This window comes from Egretta garzetta, unplaced genomic scaffold (assembly GCF_000687185.1).
Source record: "Egretta garzetta isolate BGI_Z169 unplaced genomic scaffold, ASM68718v1 scaffold383, whole genome shotgun sequence".
Lineage (NCBI taxonomy): Eukaryota > Metazoa > Chordata > Aves > Pelecaniformes > Ardeidae > Egretta > Egretta garzetta.
Genome location: NW_009259100.1, coordinates 1,437,988 through 1,443,801, shown reverse-complemented (window position 1 = coordinate 1,443,801; position 5,814 = coordinate 1,437,988). Strand labels below are relative to the sequence as shown.

General features: G+C 42.5%; 1 protein-coding gene across 9 annotated transcripts in view; it reads right to left on the bottom strand.

The window, feature by feature from the left end:
* The window catches only part of HTR1F (5-hydroxytryptamine receptor 1F), a 118,772-nt gene that overhangs the window by 6,947 nt on the left and 106,011 nt on the right, over positions 1-5,814 (bottom strand). For 6 of the 9 annotated variants that reach the window (XR_004841505.1, XM_035890757.1, XM_035890759.1 and 3 more), the window contains one exon: positions 5,490-5,585. The exons of 2 other annotated variants lie outside the window; for them this stretch is intronic. The gene's annotated coding sequence lies outside the window, so the exon portion shown is untranslated. Of the gene's footprint in view, positions 1-5,446; positions 5,586-5,814 lie in introns of all 9 variants that reach the window. One more of the 9 variants, XM_035890756.1, reaches the window with a different exon arrangement.

The window sequence follows — 5,814 nt, the reverse complement described above, 5'->3', positions numbered from 1 at the left end:
GTAACCACTTGCAAAGAAATTCTTACAGTCCAGCTGTTTTTAAGGCTACTTTTGTGGAACTGGCAACTCAGTGCCCTTCTTGAAGGGCTAAGCTGAATCTACCAGCTTATCACTAATATTTCTTGTTGCATGGAAGTTGCTCTTGCTGCAGTTGGACGTGTTGGTTTTTATTATTACCTTTCCAATATGCAGCTGCTGTTGGGAAACTTTTGAAAGACTTGAAACTTTGATTCTGTGTATTACATTACATTGTCTTGAATTCAAGATTGGTGAAAATGTCTTGTACTTTATCTTCATTATAGATCTTAACACAGTAAATTAATCTCTAACTGCTATTAAAATACAAGTATGGTATTTCAGTTGATTGCGTTAAAATATTAGCCTTCAATTGCTGAACAAGAGCCCTGTAAACAAAGGAAGCTGCTGTTCACCTAAGACAGCGTGTCTGGTATATTGGACTCATGAACATTATTGTTTCTGAGGAATTAGCCACTTCTACAAATCTTTTTTCCTTCCCTCCCAGATATGGCATGTTAAGGTGACCAGAATGTAAGTTCTTCCTTCTGTAAAAGCACATATATCATCCTACAGATCTTGTTTAGAGGGCATGGGGGAAAATGTCTGTGCAGCCTTATCACAAAAGTAAACATTAAATTTGTCTAATGACTGCTCAAAGAAAAGGGAATGTTGTTGTGCTCCTCAGTTTTGCAGGAGCATGTGTATATGTTATTAAGCCCATAACCAGCCATTTATGGCTGAGATTTACAGGATAGTAATAAAATTGCTCAATTGTTCAACAGCATTAGTCTGTCCTTCCAGGTTTGGAAAACGGCACTCTTCTGCCTTTCAGTAAACCTAGAAAATAATATGAAACACCAGTTGCTGGAGAAACACGGCTTGGAATGCCTTTGGGAAAGGCGAGCCTACTCTTTGGAATCCTGAATTTAGACTAAAGTGTCAGAAGTCTACTGCTCTTGATTTTTTGGTCTTGGTTTGTTTTATATTGCTTTAAGCACTAGCAGCAAGAAAACTTGCTGATGAGAGTTTTAAGTACCGCTTTTAAATACAAGTTTTCTGAGTGTACTGGGGGTGGGGGATGTTTTTGTTTGCTTTTTCCATGGGGGTTCCTTAGCAAAACGTGTCTTTAATTTAAAGAGTATTTAGAAAACAAACTGAGCAACTGATTGAATGAAGGGTATTTAAAGAGACAGCAATAACAGCTTTTGGGCATTAAGTAAATGCCAAATTGTGCCAGTGGCACGGACAGATCCTGCCCATCTCTCTCACTCAAACAGGCATCAGCTGGCTTTGACACGATGAAGGGTTTCACCTGCGAGCAGGGTCCCTTGCTCTATTGGCCAAACTGATCTGTAAGCCCATTAGAAAGGCCCAGCCTGCTTGCTCCAGTGGAAACTGATCCTACAAATGTCGTCTTCTGATGAAGGGGAAGACTCTATGCTTGGTGTCAGTTACCCTGTTTTTGTCACTTGTTCTTGTATAGGCCAACCAGATGCTGACTGGGGGTAAGTCTAAAATAACCGTAGAAGGATAAAGTAGTTATAAGTACCAGCCTTGCTTGGGAGATAAAATTGCTTTGAAACCAGCTATTTATGAGCTTGTAAAAATCCTTCCTGATGTGGCTGTATGCCTTCAGATACCAACCACATGATGTACTAATGACAATTAGCTTAGTTGTATTGTGTTAAATATGAGTAGACGTAAATAATACTCTTTGGATTAAACAAAATCTATTTAAAGAGGGCGATCTTCTACTGGATCTGGTAGGGGATATGTATTTTTTTGAGCGGGAACACTGGAGTCCCAGTAGGTGAGGAAGAGGAGTGGAGCATTTTCACTTGATTCTTAATGCTCTGTCCTTAAATTCTTTCCTACCAATAATTCTTCCTGAGGCTGCTAAAGCCACAGTGCATCCCCTGGGACAAGGTAGGGGTGACTGGCAGGTTTATAAGAGGAGTTACTTGCCAGCTGAAGGCAGCTGCTGTAAACCTGCCATTCCTGGAATGCAAAGTAGATGCCTATCAGCAGTTTGAAGTGCAAAGCAGAAATCACAAGGTTGCCAGCTCTCCTTAACCAGTCTTCATTTCTGCACGCTTAAAACTTTTTTTTTTTTTCCTGTATCTGCTGCTTAACTAGGAGGTTATTTCCAGTTCTTCATCTGTCAGCAAATATTCATATGTGCATGCTGAAGTAATGCTTTGGATTCCCTATTTTGGGTGGTACTGTCTCAGTCCACCAGACTGAGCACGCTCTGGACTTGAAATGTATGGGTAAGCTGGAGGAGTAACTCAAAAGCTGTTTAGGTTTTGCTGCTTGAGGCTCGGTTAACTGGAGTTATTTATCATTACCCCTTGTAGAAGGTCATAACAGACCCATTTCTAGAAACACAGACCACAAGTAACTACAAAATCACAGATAAATCTATTGAACTAATAGGAACTAAAGATAATACAGAATTTTGCTTCCCAAGCACCCCCCAGGACAAGCATGGGTAAATAGGCAGGCTTTGCAGCATGCCCTGGATATCAGTATAACACAGGAGGAAACAAATCTGAGTGTCCCGGACAATACATGCCTCCAGCTTAGAGATATACAATCCATTTATTGCCTGAGCACAGGCGCTCTGATTTCTTACAGAATGGCAAAAAAAAGTCCATTTCTGTGCCTCGAATGCAAGACGCAGAAGTTGCGCAGTAAACCTGCATCTGATGCTTTTTTTAGCCACGTTTCCAGTCTAAAGGTCCCTGCCGTATATTTTGTGTCGGGCATAACAAAGATGATGTTTGCTTTAATTTTCTGGATGGCTCTTTAAATTCTTTCAGCCAACAGATATAATCCCAAACGGCTAAAATGACAAAGTCTGACAGGCTTAGCCTGGAAAGTTACCACCCCATATGTCTGCCCTGTCATATTATTGCTCCTGGAGCAAAATCCACAGGAGGGAGGCAGTGCTTCCACTGAAGCAGCTGAAATGCAAAGTCTGAGGGTTTGCTCAAGGTGCTAGGGAAGGCGACCTTGCCCTGTGCCACTGGGTGCTGACAAGAGAGATATAAGCGCCGACTCCATTGGGACCAGAACAAAGGCAGTAATCTCTGGCAAGGGGGCAGAGTGAAGCACTGAAATAGCTCCTGTCCTCGTCTCCCTGGTGTAATTAACTCACCTTCATGTTTCCTATTGAGGCTGTATAAATTGCAGCGTGTGCTGGCTATAAGTCCTTTGACACATCTCCCTCCAGAAGGCTTTGATTTTGCTTCGTTACTTCATGAGCATTACTAAGTGCTCTGTGTTTTCCAGTCTGCAAAATACCAGACTCTTCAAGCCCAAATGTGACAGCCTCACATAACGGGGATCGCTGTGCCTCTGTCACAAGGGGCAGCTCCTTTGCCTCCTGCATTTCAAAGGTGTTGCTGTGGCTCCTGGGGAGGTACTGCTTGAGCTAGCTTTAAACTCAGCCAGGTAATCATAGGCAGAGCGCTTGGCAAAACCCACCTGGGAAGCAGGGTGGCTACAGAGGTGGGGTTAGTTTTCGATGTGCTCCTTGGTGCCTTTACCATGCTCTCTGCTTGCAACTGTTGGGCTGCAGTGTAGTCCTACGCTGCTTGTCGAGCTTGCCTGGAGGATACCTCCCCTGCTTGTTGTCATATCTGTAGCAACTGCTGCATTTGCTTATACGGAAGAATGATGTTCAGAAGGTAATTAGGCATTCCTCGCTGCTTCTGGTGCTGAAGTTGAGGGCTTGGGTTCGTTTTTCTTTTTTTTTTTTTTTTTTTTTTTTTTCCCCTCCTTTTGGAAAATTAGTTACTCATCTGTGTTTGCTCCCTATTTCATGTCCCTCTGCCATCTGTTTTAATCTAGCTGAGGGGGATGGGGACAAGGCAAGCCAGCTTCTCAGCCAGACCTCTGGGAGGGCGGAAGGAGGAACAGCAAGAACAGCATGGTTCACAGGGTGATGGACTCGCTTATATAAAACAGTAAACATGCCTCCCAAATGGAGCTTCAGTTGTTGGGTAACTGGACAGTGAACCTGTTATGAATTTGATCATTTTGGCTGGAGAAAGGGAAAATTTCAGACCCATATTCATAGTTCTCCAGAGGAGATGGCAGTGATTTATTTTTATAATTCATTAGATGAGGGGATTCCAGTTCCTCTCCTGTTTGAGGCTAGTCTGAATCTGTAGTCCAGACCTCTCAGGGTAGTGGTATGGATAGTTGCCTCTTACATTGTATATGGTGTGGAAGAGCCCCAGAGGACCAGGTCCTGGACAGCAGTGCTCGTGGGAGCTGCTTCCTGACATCTCTTCTGCTACTGATGTTCTGAGCTGTGTAAATAAATATCTGCGAGAAATGAAATAGTGTCTGGGCAGCCCACTCGCCTATGTGAGCTCTCCACTGAGCAAAACGGTACCTTTGTGATGGCAAGTATTCTATACAGACAGCCAAATTCCCATGTAACCATGTGGTCAACACCCTGTCCTTAGGTGCACATGTCCCCTTGGATGGGTGGTTCGGATCTGAACTTGGACCTTCCATATCATGAGTGGGCCACTCGCTTCCTAGCCCCACTCTTTGGCTACCCACACTTAATTTAGTTTGATCTAACAGCCTGAAATGTTCTGTTTGACCTGAAATATTCTTTATTAGGAAAAGACATTTTAATTTTTTTTTTTGTAGTTCTGTTGAAGGAAAAGCAAAGGTTTTGTTTGGTTGGTTTTGTTTCAAGTTTTCCTTTGGGTTGGCAGTGAACCAAAGAAGTGACTATTCACCCATCTCTATATAATTGGTACAACTAGTTTCATACCATGCAGGAGGGGCTTTCTTTCATGATTATCAACTGAACTTGTACAGCAAGGCGAAAATGCAGAAAGGCTTTGCTTGTGTTTCAAAACACTGCCTTTCGGATAAGGGCTTGAAACCTGTAGGAATCATAAAGCTGCGTTGGAGCAAGGAGGCCAAGAGGTAGTTTTACTTCCTTTGAATGGTAATAAAATGCAGCCTTGTTTCTCCCACTTCCCACTCATCCTTATGCTTTGGGGCCATGTGTTCTTTGCCAGCCCCCTGAAAACACATGCGTACATAGCTGTCAGTCACAAACCTTTTTCACTGATACACCTACCTCTGAAACTCTATTATAAGGAGGAGTTAAACTGGAAAACACTTCCCCCCCAGTTAATAGGCATTTTGGTGGAATAGTTCCTGTTTTACCTGACTTCTAAGATAACGTGGGCACCTTTTGTCTTAGTTCCTTGAGATTTTTTTATCAAGTGTGTTTTTTATTATATACCAATTGTGAATTCTTTTATTCAGCTGTAAGAAACTACCTTTTTTACTCCTGGACAGTAACAAAACAATCAATGCTTTCAACTATGTATCTGGAAAAGATCTCTATTTCAACCTACAATATAAGAAAACCTCATTTTCAAACTATCACCTGGGCCAGTGGTAGGATATTTCTTTTTCTGCTGAGTGCTCACCAGAACAGCTTTGAGGGAGAAACTGGTCTCAGAAGAGTTTGTTGGCAGAGGGGTGGAGGTGATGCATCAGTGTGCTCCTCCTCTGCAGCGGGGATTCTGCGTGACACAAGAACAGTAGGAGTCTGTGGTTAATCACTTACAATTTGGAGTGATGGCAAAATTAATGTAATCTAGTCTCCCCTGCCTAGTTTTTGAAGACTGATGCTTCTTTACAAAGACTGTCCGACTGCATATTTCCTAGTGTCTTTCCTTGTACTTCTTTTCACCATGTCACTTGTTTTTATTCTAGTCCTCATCTGATAATCTCATAGATTGAAGCTCTTTC